Raw genomic sequence first — 14,922 nt, 5'->3', positions numbered from 1 at the left:
TACATATTCCGGGGCTGAACTCTGAAGCTAAGGCAAATGAAGCTGGCAATTTCCTTTCACCTTGATTTGTGTTTTTAAAAATCTGTATCGACATCTAAAAGAACAGTAAGGGCACCTTCTCTTAGAATGGGCCCATGGGCCAGAATCACCACTCTCTAAGCACTTTTTTTTTTGTGGCCCCAGAGGAACCCACTGAATTTGCTTGTGGCAGAAGTGTCTGCCTGACTGGTAGCATTGTCATTGTACTGATGCCAACAATGGGAATTTTCTTCTTTCTCCAGCAATTAGGAAACCGGAAGGAACACTGAGGTGTAGGACCCAGTGCTGAGATCTCCAATGTGGCACTTGCGGGCACTATAGAACTATCAGACACCCCCATGTGGCTTGCCAATGACCCCTGTCCTGCCCAATTTTATGTTTACTCTTAATTGAGGATTTATTTTTTGCCTTGTTTGCCTGCCTGCTTTTTTTAGTCTGTTTTCTATTGTTATGGGATGTATGTGTTTATCCTGTTGGGGGGGTGGGTTCATCACCAACTTTTATTCTATGAAATGGGCACTTTGCGGTGCTTGTAACAGATTTTTAAATGTCCCAGTTTGGCCCTTGGCTAGACTGGGGACCCCTGAGCTAGTGAAGAAGAAGAAGAAGAAGAAGAAGAAGAAGAAGAAGAGGAGGAGGAGGAGTTGTTGTTGTTTGGATTTGATATCCCGCCTTTCACTCCCTTTAAGGAGTCTCAAAGCGGCTAACAATCTCCTTTCCCTTCCTCCCCCACAACAAACACTCTGTGAGGTGAGTGGGGCAGAGAGTTCAAAGAAGTGTGACTAGCCCAAGGTCACCCAGCAGCTGCATGTGGAGGAGCAGAGACGCGAACCCGGTTCCCCAGATTACGAGACTACCGCTCTTAACCACTACACCACACTGGCTCTCACTGGGCAGCAAATGAAGCGTTTTGAGGCTTTTTAGCTGGGGGGGGGGGGTAGGAAGGCAACTGAAGGACAAACAGCACTTTTCATTCGGAGATTCACGCATGAGCAATCTCTTAATGGGAACACCTGTGTAGTTTTTAATAAATGCAGGCATGGAGAGCCTGCTAATATGATTGGGCAAGGATACGCGTTAAGCTTTCCTTTCACCATTTATTGATCTAAACCACCACCACCACTACCCTCGCCAAGTTATTATTTTTGCCCATTGTTCATTCTATGGAATGGAAAAACTTTCCCAAACAAATTACCGCCCCCACTGTGGTTGCATTTAGCAAAAAGAACCCCGTACAGCAGGAGACCAATTATAGTTCTCGCGTTACGTTTCCTCATTCAGGGTACTTATACCTCACTTTTCAAAGCAAGGAGCCTTCGCGAAGTGGCTTAGAAAGTCAAGTTCTGGAGGCAGTAATGCTTCTGAATACCAGTTTGCAGAAAACTCTAGGATGTGAGAGTGACCTGGTGTTTCAGTCCTGTTTGCAAGGTTTCACAGAGGCACCTGGCTAGGCACTACGAGAACAAAATGCTAGGCTAGATGGCTGGATTCAACAGGGCTTCTTCTTATGCAAACCCCAGAGGCTGCTCAGCATGGCTTAACAGAGTGGCTGAGTCACCTCTGCATTTGCAGCCTTCCGCATACACCAGCTGAGGTGGAAGATATGTGGGGAAGTGGGCAGGCAAATCACTGCAGCTGCCTGGACCTGGTGCAGTGACTGGGCCTGAATTGGGCCCAGTGCCATCACATGGTGGCTGTAGGACCATGGAGCTCAGCCCCTCACTGCAACATCCCATCCTGGGTCCCTCTGCTAGCTGCAGGAGTCCCGATGACAGTACTTCTATACCTTCTCGCCATGTTCAACAGGAGGAAGTGGGAGCTGTGTGCCAGAAAAGTGGCACTGGCATCGCTCCCACACACAGGCAGAGGCCAGCAGGTCTGGGCAGAGGGAGACCTATGTGCAATCCGGCATGAAGGAGAATTGGGTTTGTGCCCTTGCAATATTATGAACAAGTACAAATAAATAAAAAAATCCATACGAGTTTAAAGCTGATTAATACTAGTGTAGTTTAGCAATGACATTATAAGAGGTTTACAAAATTCTAAACGCTGGGGGTGGGGGTGGGGAACAGATGGAGGAAAATCTCTTTCTCTCTAACACTTAGGATGTCATCTTGACACTGATCGATTGGATTGAAAAAGAAGTACTCCTTCATGAAACTCATGAAGGAAATGTGGAGGAAGAAAGTGTGGAGAGGCTGCGGAGCCACTTGTGTCAAGCTGCTCTGCCTTGTCCCCCCACCAGCTCCACCTCTACCCTTCATAGGAGCACTGGCTAGAGAATGAATGAACACAGAACACTGCCTTACACAATGTCAGACCACTGGTCCAACTGGCTCAGTCATGCCTACACCGACCAGCAGGGGCTGTCAAGGGTTTCAGACAAGGGACTTTCCAAGCCCCACCGGGAGATGCTGGGGATTGAACCCAAGGCCTTTCAAATGAAAAGATAATGCTCTACCACTGAGCTATGGTCCGTATAAAGGTAAAGGTAAAGGGACCCCTGACCATTAGGTCCAGTCGTGGCTGACTCTAGGGTTCCGGCGCTCATCTCCCTTTATTGGCCAAGGGAGCCAGCGTACAGCTTCTGGGTCATGTGGCCAGCAGGACTAAGCCGCTTCTGGTAAACCAGAGCAGTGCACGGAAACGCCTTTTACCTTCCCGCCGGAGTGGTACCTATTTATCTACTTGCATTCTGATGTGCTCTCGAACTGATAGGTTGGCAGGAGCTGGGACCAAGCAACAGGAGCTCATCCTGTCACGGGGATTCGAACCGCCAACCTTCTGATTGGCAAGTCCTAGGCTCAGTGGTTTAACCCACAGTGCCACCCGTGTCCCATATGGCCTGTACAGAAGCTGATAATCCGAAGGAGGATTCTTCACGTTTTCAGCTGAAAACACTTAGTAGAATCCTCTTCCCTGTGCGCTATCAGGGTTCTCAATCACAGAGAGGATTTGAAGAGTGTTCAGCCAAACATGCACAAAAAGCCCCCCTCAGACTTCCCCACACAATGCATGATGGCTGGAGGTAAAACCAATGAGGAAGTTGGGGGGGGGGGAGCAGGGTTGGTGTGCATGGCCCCACAACACTTCTTTTCCTCCCATGTGTTCTTTGAATGCCCTGAGATTTTAAGAAATGGGATCATGCAAATTCACAGAGGTCAAGTTTATCCATAAGCTATGAAGCTGTGACAGCTAAATGAAACACCCATGTACAAAGGCAGTGTGCATCAATATCAGGTGCCAGAGTGGGGAGGGTGGGAGGAAGGGCAGAGCAAAGTTACGGACTTTCCAGGGACTTATGGATTGGCTGCTGTTAGAAGAATAACACTGGGGGAATGGGCTGTTTGGTCTACTCCAACAACCCCATTCTTCTGCGGATCCTGGGAGCTCACTTACAGTCAGACACCTAACCCACAAGAACAAGAGTGTGATGATAGACTCAGCTCTACCACTGGATCTATGGGTGCTATTTTGGGCAGTGAGACTTCCCAACCACTACAAGTTAGTGCCAGCTTCTATTTCGGCCCTGGGCAGCACTCAAGCATGGCAGTTTATTTTGGGCTGTTGGGTATTCAAGTTGGTGTGTGCACTTTATAGCAGGAATAACAAATGCAAGCATAGGAAGGACAGATGGGGGGCGGAAAGGCCTATTTAAATAAAAACAAAGCTCTGCTCTGTCTCATTCGGATCTAAAGCCTGACAGGCCAGATTCAGTGGCTGGAATCCTAGGAGATGATGCAATGATAACTGAAAAGGAGGTGCAGTGTGTGTGTGTGTTTGTCTAAGAGAGCGAGAGAACAAACTGGACAATTACTGGTCACAGAAGCACACGACATACTACCGCTAGTTCAGAAATTTTAAAAATGCAAGTGCCTTTCATGCCAAAGGGCAGCCTGGGATAGAACAAGCTGGACTGACAAATGTGAAATGACCGACTAGGGTGACACACCTCTGCTTCCACTGTATCAACAGGGTGCGAATGGTAAATGAAGCAAGTGTTTCTCTGTAGTGGAATCACTGCCTTCTTTAGGCATACTTTGCATGCCATAGCTTAGCTGCAGTGCTGTGAACGCATTCTGCCCAAAAGAAGATGAACTCTGAACTTTACTCTCCGCTGTGCATGACATTCAGCCCCCTGGAAAATAAATTTATCCATGTTCCTAGTTCCTACATGGACCTGCCTGGCCGTTTATATTTCCCTTGGAGACCCTGCTCCATGCTCACCATCTATAAGTGAGGTGGGCAATTACAGGAGACAAGGCCTTTCCAGTTGTGGCACCCCAGAAAACTCCCAGAGAAGTCTGCCTTATGCCATTATCACCCCCCCCTCCAGCCTTAGCTAAACATCTTTTTATTTGCTCAGGAATGCTATTTCTGAGATCATTTTGTTCTAATTTTACTAACCGCTTGGTGCAATTTCTTGATACATGTTTTATTTTATCTATCCTATTTTATGTTACATATATACTGCTCTGAAAGCAATGATTGAAGACCACATAATAGATCTGTGTAGGTATGGATGGAAGAGATGGAAACTCCAAGCTTTCTCTTTGCTCTGAAATGCCCCAATATGAGAGAGAAACTACATTACTCCAGGAACGGGCATCATTTGATGGAATGCAAAAAGCGACTTATTCCAAGTTTTTCCCTAGCAAGTTATGAGCCTGGCAAGGCTTAGAAAATGGTACTTCCAATGCCATAACCTTTTCCTCCCCTTTCAGCTCTGTAGGAATGCTCTGCCCACCCCCTTTTTAAAAAATGTCAGATTCTAACTTCATTGGGTGGGGGGCGGGATAAGGTAACATCTGGTAAAGGACCTATTGCCTGCCTTGGAAAGACAGACCTTTTACTGTATGCAATTTCACCATATTAAAAAATGCTCCAGAATCCAACAGCAATGGCACAGGAACTGAAAAGGACATACAGCTCATACTTTTGATAGTCACTGTTGCAGATCACCAGCTGTTTTGACCATGTGCTGCTAACTTCAGCATGTCACCTTTTTCCCCCCACGCATCATGCATCACCATCACCTCGTTCTCCTTGCCTCTACAAAGCCAACCAACCACCAATTACAGAAGCAAATTCCATGCACTCTTTTAAACAAGGCCTACAATAGCAACGATGGGACGCGGGTGGCGCTGTGGGTAAAACCTCAGTGCCTAGGACTTGCCGATCGTATGGTCGGCAGTTCGAATCCCCGCGGCGGGGTGAGCTCCCGTCGTTTGGTCCCAGCTCCTGCCCACCTAGCAGTTTGAAAGCACTCTTAAGTGCAAGTAGATAAATAGGGACCGCTTTATAGCGGGAGGGTAAACGGCGTTTCCGTGTGCTGCTCTGGTGCTGGCTCGCCAGCTGCAGCTTCGTCACGCTGGCCACGCGACCTGGAAGTGTCTTCGGATGGCGCCGGCTCACGGCCTCTAGAGCGAGATGAGCACGCAACCCTAGAATCATAGAATCATAGAATCACAGAGTTGGAAGAGACCACAAGGGCCATCGAGTCCAACCCCCTGCCAAGCACGACTGGCCCGTACGGGCAGGGGTACCTTTACCTTTACCTTTACAATAGCAACAGTAGTGTTCCCACCTTGCCTCTTGATGTGAAGGCTGGAGAACAGGGAATTGACAAGATCATAGAATTGTAGAGTTGGAAGGGATCTCGAGGGTCATCTAGTTCAACGCCCTGCAAAGATGAAGAGAATAAAAGCATTAGAGAAGAGTTCCAAAGTTTTCATATTGGTGATACACTTTTTTTTCTAGGCATGCATCATTTCGCGACACAGTAATTCAGTTTTACTAGCAAACCAGAGTTTAAACTAACCGTTTTCCAATGCCAGGAGCATTTGCACGACACACCTACACACTACAGCCGAAACACTAACATGTTGCGACACATGGTTTGGAAAGCTCTGCGTTAGAGGGAGCATCATGACCGCAAGACAAAGGGGAAGGAAGATACCTACTCCCAAGGAGGAAGAGGGGCTGCAGTAGGGTCAGACAGAAGCAGGGCAAGATCAGTTAAAAAACCCCAACAACTAATAATTTTTAAAAGCATGTTCAAATTAAGAAGAGATTCCAAAGCAAGGTTAAGAAAGAAGTAAAATCCACTCAGTTGTTGCAGGATCAAGACTGAGCTTGCCAACGTCCTTATCCTTTGAGAAGAAAAATAAACTTCTGGGCCATTATAGTGCTTCTCAGCTTCTGACAGGTTTAGTACTTTCGTCATGATGTGAAGGAAAACACACTCAGTGAAGTGTGATACCCAGCTCATTAATTGTACGAAGGCCACATGTGATAGAGAACTGAAAGAACCCTCTTGGGTTTTCTGTGCTTGACCAACCAAATCCACATTGTTATACCACTGCTACCCTCCCATGACTGCTGTGCCTTTAAACGGCGTGTTTGCAAAAAAATAAAATAAAATAATGTGGCACATGCAGATATACCCAGAGTTGAGATATGGTTGCACTGCTGTCTTGTCATCCAATTCCATTTCTATATGATACCATCAGATATACATTATACATTAGATAATGGTGGTAATTGTTTCGGTTCTGGCTCAGCTCTTTCAATGTTTGTTAGATATACAGTCTTCCCACCCCTCCTTGTCAGTCACCACACGCAGCTTGACAACTGGGGACACCCAAAAAGGGTAGCAAGCAGGCTCTTTACCTTGCTGAGCAACTGTAACTTGCCCACAGGTTTGCCCCTAGAGTACCAGTGACTGAACATCATGGGTAGGGTAGGCAAACTAAGGCCCGTGGGCCAGATTAGGCCCAAGTGCCTTCTGGATCCGGGCCGTGGACGGTCCAGGAATCGTTGCATGGTTCACCAGCGCGCACATTCTTTCCCTCTCAGTCAAGCCTCCCTCTCCCTTACACGGCAGCAGCGCCTCCTCCCTCCTCCTGGCTTCTCCCCGCCCTGCCTAGAGGAGGAAGGGGGCTGGGCTTTGTTGGTGCCAGCAGCAGCAGCGCTCTAGCGGCTGCTATTTTAAGCAGCTCCCCTCTGGAGCCCTTTCGCGCACCACTCATCATCCCGCCGTTCGCAAGACACAGGTAAGCAGCCACTGGGGCTTGTGGTGCTCTTGCATCGTTTTTGGTCCCCCCCAAAAAATATAGTCTGGCCCCCCATGGTATTCAGCAGGGGTCAGCAAACTTTTTCAGCAGGGGGCCGGTCCACTGTTCCGGCCCCCTGCTGAAAAAGTTTGCTGACCCCTGCTGAATACCATGGGGACAGACCATTGTGATAAACTTCCTTCCCAGTCTCCTCAGCCACAGGTTTCTCCACCTTTCACATGTACAACGTAATTGTTAGCCCTCTCATACTGCTACTGTCATAGGGGAAACCCATGCCCAATATGCTGTGGAAGCAAATGTGAGCCTGGGCTGGAAACTCTCTGGGAATGCTGTGCTGGGGGAAAACCACACACACCAAGTTGTTCAGTTACGCCAATTCACAGCAGCCACTGAAAGCAAAAGTAGCGAGCCTTGAGTCACGAGCCACAAAGTGACTCCAAACTGCAAAAAAAACAGGAAAACGAAACGAAGCTTTTAATACTGGAGCATTACCAGAAACAACAACCTACGCCAAAGGAAAGTCCTCATTACCCCGTAGAGAACTCAGCAACCAGTCCATGTATCGGGAAGCGTGATCTATATTGAAAATGTGTCAGGGCTTAGAAACCCCACAAGACTAGTACATGATTAAAAGCCATCCTGTTCCACAGGCACTTTTACACATGGAGAACTGTCACAGCCCTAATAGCTAATAAGGTACACATTATATGCCATTAGTTCATCTATAATTGTTGTCATATAAGCTAGCCCTCTGTGCCCCAGTGGTTTGCCACAATTTTTCCCTGAATCCAGTTAATTCAGAACCAACCCGCACATGAACAAGTACATTTCTAATCACTTTTTTTAAAAAAGCCACAGCAATGCCAGAACCACAGACATGTTTTTTTCTACACAAAGTAGCAGAACAGCCCTCCTGCATGGAGATGGGGGTGACAAAAGATAACAAGGTGAGCCAGCCTTAAGTTGCACACAGGCAGACAATGTGTGCTGTGTGGTGACTTGGGAGTGGGAGGTATAAACAATGCAAAGACATTGCTCTAAGCTAGCGAAGATCTACCCTTTTAAGGCACAGAAGAACCCCCAGTAGATTGGAAGCCCTGTCTCTATGAAATTGGGTACAGGTGAAATGTGAAGCCTCCCTGGTTCAAACTTCCCCCCATGCTACCCTCTCCTGGTTCTATGGCTGTCTAGGACTGGAAAAACCGAAGATTTGTTGAGCAGCAGGCAGGATAGCGGGTTACATTAGTGGGTCTTAAGTTTGCAAGCCTATGCCAGATGGCTGTGAGAAACGAGCCTCATAGAAGCAACCTGGGCCCCAGTTCTTGCTGCTGCTGCTTCTCCAGCTGCCCCCTGACAGGAAGACGCAATTTCCTTCCAGAAAATCAGCTGCCTCTAGTAAACCAGCTTCCTCCCACTCAACGTTTAACAGAAACATTCACCCACATGCTTGTACTGCCTGGGAGACAAATGCACCATACTAGGAACTTCTGGATTCATTGTAACAAAAGACTGGATTCAGTTCAAATACAGAGCAACTTCAAAACATAGGGATAAACAAGAGTTACCCTGGGTACTGTGCAACCAAGGGAAACCCGCCCCCAAAACAAATGCAAGAAAATGCAGATTTTGTACTTCACATAGCCATCCTGGTGAGCAGGGATGCCCTTCGGTTCAAGAGAAATAGACCTGGGCTTGGATCCAGAAATGTGCAGGTGGTAGGCAAATTACTTTCCTATCTCCTGTGTCCCCTGGCAGCCTTCTGAATCCGGTAATAGACTCTTCTGATGGTTGGGGGGAACTCACCTGAATTGGGTGGGTTGTGGCAAGAGGGTTTTGTGTGTGTTACAGATAAATGAATAACCTGAGTGGAGCTCTCTCTTATGGGTGATAATTCCGCATGATTTTTGGCATTCCCCTGTGTCTCATTTCTCCACAGAACAGCCATTAAGAGAATTTTCAGAGGGGCTGGATAGGTCTCCTTTCAGCATCATTTCTCTAAAAGCCAATTACTATTGATGTAGCCAATGTGGTTATTGGATTCCCATCTCCCCTGGTCAGCGTGGACAACCACAATGGAGGACACTCATGTTTGCTACCCCTGCTTAGATAATAAAAAAATGGAGGACACCATACTCTGAAGTACCTAGCTTTAGTTGACTAATATGGACATGCAAAGGCTGTTATCCATAGGAGAAACATGCACAGGGTCCATAAACCCATTGCTGCACAATTTGCAAACTTCTTTTGTTTTTTTGAAGAAAGGCAAAAGGCCCAGTGCATCTGAAGAGGCTTTTTCGAAAGCAAACCCTGAAGAGGCTTTTCAAACCACCACTCCCTAAGGATCAGGATCAGTTCCAACAAAGCTGGAGGGCACTTGGTCAAATCTCTGAAAGTTGTGAACTTCATCCTTATTAGTCAGTTCATCTGTACACAAAGACTTGATTCTACTGGGTAACTTAAGCAGACTAACTTAGCTGAGATATGATTCCAGCTACGCGATTTCATTCCCCCACAAAGTTTTAACAATGTGACTTGAATGATCACCACAACCTGGAAGGTTTGCAAATGAACCAGAAAGAGGAATGCAAATCTTTGGTGTTTGTTTATATTTTTTAGCAAATGTATCCACCACCTTTGTATCCAAGATGCTCAAAGCAGAAAACATTGAACAATTTAAAATGAAACACACACGCTAAAAAATAATAATGGAAACAGAGTGACTGATAATATAACAGATGTGAAGATCATTAAGAAGGGCACCAAACAGAAATCTCTGAGCAGCTATGTAAATGAGAGCCAAGGTGGTTAAGAGTATCAGTATAGGACTTGGTGTTCAAGTCAGCGGCGTAGCGTGGGTTATCAGCACCCGGGGCAAGGCAAATAATTTGCGCCCCCTAACCCGGGGCAAGGCAAGTACAGTAATTTACTCTCCCAAGCAGCAGCAGCAGCGAGGCTTCTCTCCTTAATTGATTCCCCCTCCACACCGCGTCGTTTCCTGGCTGCTCCCCCCCCCCTTCCCCTCTCTCTCCTCCTCGCTCTGCTTGCCTTGCCCTGCCCTGCCTGAGGGCACCCTGAGGAGACTCCGCTCTCCTTTTTGACCAGGCGAGGTGGGAAAAAGGGGGGAAAGTCTCTTCCCGCCCCCTCGCCAGACTCCCTGCTCCGCTCGGCTCACTACCCAGGCGGCCAGTGGAAAGAGAGACGCAATTACCTCTCCCTCCGCTTCGCCAAGCTGTCAAAGCCCGGCAGCAGCGGCAACGGCAGCAGCAGGCGCAGCCAGACCCCCGCGAGCCAGCCAGCCCGCCCGCCCGCCCGGCTTCCTCTCCTTTTTTTGCCAGCGGCAGAAGGCTTTGCTCTCCCCCTTCTGCGACCTCCTCGCCAAGCCGAGCGAGCGCGGGCTCCCTAACCAGTGGATTTTAGTAGGGGCAGAGAGCTGCTAGTGCGAGTGCGCCCCTGCCCAAGTTGCACCCGGTGCGGCCGGCACCCCTGGCACCCCCCACGCTACGCCACTGGTTCAAGTCTCAACTTCAGCCACATAAAAGCTCACTGGGTGGTCTTGGGATAGTTACTGTATCTCAGCCTTACTTGAGGATAAAATGGGTTGGGGCAGAACCATGTGCTTGGGGGGGAAATGAGGTATAATTAAAAAAATAAAATAATTATCTGGATTTCACCCCAGAGAAAACTCTCTTCTGTATTCTAGCTGCACATTCATCTCATGCAGGCAGGATAAATGAAAGCCTCCTCGAACATGAACTTCGTTGGACTGGTCATGTGCTTCAGATGCCTGATTATTATCTTCCAAAACAACTACTCTATTCCCAAATTAAGAATGGAAAGCAAAATACTGGTGGATAACAAAAGAGGTTTAAAGACACTCTCAAGGCAAATCTTTAAAAAATGAAGTATAAGCACAGAAAATTGGGAAACACTGGCCTGCAAGCGCTCCAATTGGAGAACAGCCTTTACCAAAGGTGTCTAGGACTTTGAAGAAGCATGAACTCAGGATGAAAGGGAAAAACAAGCTAAGAAAACGGCACGTTTGGCAAATCTTCACCGTGATCAATTATCGCCTGGAAACCTATGTTCCCACTGTGAAAGGGCATGTGGATCCAGAATTGGCTTCCACTGACACACCGTTAAGAACGTGTTCATGGAAAAAAATCTTACTCAGCTACAAGTGATCGCCAAAGAAGAAGAGGAGGAGGAGACTGGACAGATAAGCTCAGAGTAGATGGCATTCTTCCTTGTCTTCATAAGCCAACTGGTAGTCCATTTTATGAATATTCGGCAATTCCACACAAACTGAACAAAAACACAGAATTGGGTAACAGGTGCAGAATTCAGCACCCCAGGAACCTGAGCTTGCTTTTAATAATAATAATAATAATAATAATAATAATAATAATAATAATAATAATATGTTTCTTACCCTTCTGACTGCCAGAACAGGCTTCAAATGTCTGTGTAAAGCCAATGCCTAGTGAGATCCAAGAACCAGAACAGGGATGCAGAACAGGATTTTGAGCGTTCAGGAAGTGGAGCTTCAGTGCCCTACAGCCCCTTACTTTACTATATGATTTGCAGAAGCAAAATAACTGTTTGCAAATGTGCATGAATTTGCTGAAGGCACGATCTAGTCCATCTGTATGTAGGCTATGAAGTGCAGTTTCATCAGCCACAATAGCATTTTATGCAGTCCATAGTGGATTTCTACAACTTACTAGGACATAATTTGATGGGGGGGGGCAGGGACAGCAGGAAACAGCCAAGGGTTAATAAGGAAGTAATAACTTGACAAGGACTCTGAATGTAAGCAACTTTGCTTATAGTAATTTTGCCAGGAAAAGCAGCAGCAAGCTGCTTTGCTAGAAAACCATGGGGGACCCTAATCTCTATGCATGCTGCCCTGTCAGTATAAACATCTTCAATTAAAGATGTACCCAGGCCTGATGTAATGAAGGCTCCCTACTGGATGTGGCAAACAACTATCAGCACAAACTGGAAGCTGGTAGAGTTTTATAAGCACTAGGATAATGTGCTCCCAAAGCTCAAGTCAGCAATTTAGCACCTGTATTTTATACTAACTGAAGTTTCCAGCAGGTTTCCAAAACGGTAGCCTCAGGTATAATGCATTACAGTGTCCAAGAGGCTCTTGTGTCCAAGAGAGAACGCAGCTGGCCCACCAGTCTCAGCTGATGAAAGCCCTGATCCAGCCCACTACAAATTTCAGGCTCCAGGTTCATCACTTCCACCACCTCCTGGTTCAGATACAAATGAGAAATGCAGAGTTGCTTGTATTGTGAATACTGATGACACCTCACCCCACCGCATTCAACAGTTTCTTGCAGATGTTACAGGGCATGGGAGAAGATGATGGGACTGTGGGACCTCACAACATAAACGCCACAAGGCACAGCACAACCAATGTGGCTACGAAAGAACCAATAATAAGCAATTACTCCAACCGAATAGGGGAGGAATCACCAAAACTCCATGCCACCAACTCTTTGAGAATCTACCCAGAAGGGCACCGTAGGTCAATGGCATCGAAAGCAATTGAGAGGTGCAGGGGAATTATCCGGGCTGCACTGCTTCTCCCAGCATCCAGCAAGGTGACCAAGGCAGTTTCTGTGCCAAAACCAAGCCTGAAACCTGAAGCCATACTGGCATGTGTCCAGGAAATCAGTCGAATCAATAATTCCTGGAGTTGCCTGCTACCACCTTTGCCCCAAAAGGGAGTATATGTGACCAGCTTATTACACTCCTGAAATGCAGAAGAATTTCTTCAGGAGAAGCCATGTTCAAGGGAGGCATTAATCATACCCTGCTTCCAGAAAGGAAACACCCTCCCTGGGATCATCAGCCATGATGGGTTGAGTAGGCACCCCCTCTATGCGCCTTGCCCATATCCTCAGGCCACAATAGCGTTCATTCCCTTAAAACAGGATCAGATTACTGTATGCCCTTGATGTATTCATTAACTTTACTGCATGACATACAGTATAGCATTTGCAGTTTTCAATTGGATTCAAGCAATTTTTTAAGTGAAGTGTCTTGCAAAAAACAGCATGCTTGTGAGAGTATGCCCCAAATGTCTTGGAAACACTTCTGTGGGTGACACACTAAGAATGCAATGGTGGCAAAGTATTGTTGTACACTGCCATCATTTCCCCAGAGTTTGTTTGTTTGTTTGTTTTATTTATTTCTCTGCAGATTTCAGGGCAGTTGACAATACAGTAAGCAAAATCATACCCTCTCAGCTGTGTTCAACTGTATTCACATTAAGTTTAATGCCTCATGCTATCAACCTTCCTGTTTCATCGTCCCTAGCTCTCTGGTAAAACAAGGCACCAATTGGACCCTGCAAGAAAATTTAGGTTCTATTGCATCAAATGCCCAGGCCAACTCCTCACCCAACCGTTTGGCTAGGACAGGGATACCCTATGTAGCGCCCTCCATATGTTCTAGACTGCAACTTCCATTAGTCAACACGGCAAGTAGTCAGGAATAATGGGAGTTGGAGCGCACAACATCTGAAGGACATCAAACCCCTTTAAGTAGGGTTCAAATAAGAGTGCCAGCCATACCAAGTAGAAACTCCCAAGGGGCCTCAAGTATCCTCTAGAGTCCATTACCCTCCAGAAGTGAAGAATTTCAATAAAGTTTGCCAGAGTTTTGCATGATGAGTGAATTATTCCCTTTTGCCAGTCCTCAACTTTCTGACAATCATTAGTTATTCCAGTATTACAAGACAGCGGGAAAAAGAATGCTTCTCTTCATTCATGTCAATAAACCAATTATTCCCCCACCTTTTAGTCTTAATAACAAAACAACTAACACACACCAAGCCCTTGAGCCCTTCATCATAAGAACATTGTGGAAAAGCACTAAGCCACAACCCTTGTACATCTATACACAACACAGACTACAAATATGTTCATATTTAATTTTTGGCAGAGATTTATTCCTTCCCACAGCACAGCCCCAGACTATGAAAATCTCTCTCCAGCTGTCCTGTCCCAGTTGTTATCTGCGAGCTGCACCATCATTCAAAAATTAAGAGGACTTAAGACAGTCATAACCTGGAGGATTAGCAGCCAATATGTAGGCCATAATAGCTCCTGCTAAATAAAGAGGGCACCAAGCTCTATCAGAGTGCAGCCTACCACAAGGTTGGGTCAGACAGAAAGAACTTGAAAGAAAGTGACACATTTCAGGGGGAGAGAAGGCTCCAAAGAAAACACACACACACACATATATATATTTACATTTATGAGGCCGAGGAAGGGAAAGGCCTCAGGAACAGCCCAGGCTCTCCAGCAACAGTACGCCAACTATAAGCAACAAAGAGAAATGTTGAATTTTAATTCTTAACAGCCAGGAAAACTTCTTACTGGAACAGTCTGCTGAAAGATTGTACAAAGCCATACCTTCTCAGGTATTTTTTATTTTATTTTTTGACAGAAGGAACCAAAAATCTGCATCACGTTTACATGAGTTTTAGTTATAGCTTTTCTCTCCCCCCCCCCCAGCACAACTATGCAAGTTCAAAAACTCTTTCTTCCAATCCACAGCAATAAATAAAATGCAAGACAGAACAGGAGAGGGAAGCTTGGAGAATGATAGATTGTGGAAGCCACACCCTGTCAATCTCTAAGCTTTACAATGGAGTGATAGATGCCCTCTAAACAAGAGCAACTAGAAACATGAAAGATTGTGAAATAAGAGCCACTAGACACCAACAATTAACTGAAGAGATATATCAGTGTATTAGATAAGGCCTGCCTTCAGAAGAGCAGGGGAGTTC

The 14,922-nt window shown here is 46.4% G+C and overlaps 1 protein-coding gene across 6 annotated transcripts in view; it reads right to left on the bottom strand.

The window, feature by feature from the left end:
- The window catches only part of LOC309328007 (signal transducer and activator of transcription 5B), a 66,351-nt gene that overhangs the window by 20,395 nt on the left and 31,034 nt on the right, over positions 1–14,922 (bottom strand). For 3 of the 6 annotated variants that reach the window (XM_081837796.1, XM_081837795.1, XM_081837794.1), the window contains one exon: positions 5,627–5,722. The exons of the other annotated variants lie outside the window; for them this stretch is intronic. The gene's annotated coding sequence lies outside the window, so the exon portion shown is untranslated. The remainder of the gene's footprint in view (positions 1–5,626; positions 5,723–14,922) is intronic. 6 annotated transcript variants of the gene reach the window in all.

The sequence above is a fragment of the Podarcis erhardii genome, assembly GCF_964252035.2.
Source record: "Podarcis erhardii genome assembly, chromosome: 13".
In the NCBI taxonomy this organism is placed as follows: domain Eukaryota; kingdom Metazoa; phylum Chordata; class Lepidosauria; order Squamata; family Lacertidae; genus Podarcis; species Podarcis erhardii.
This window is presented reverse-complemented; position numbering and strand designations above follow the sequence as displayed.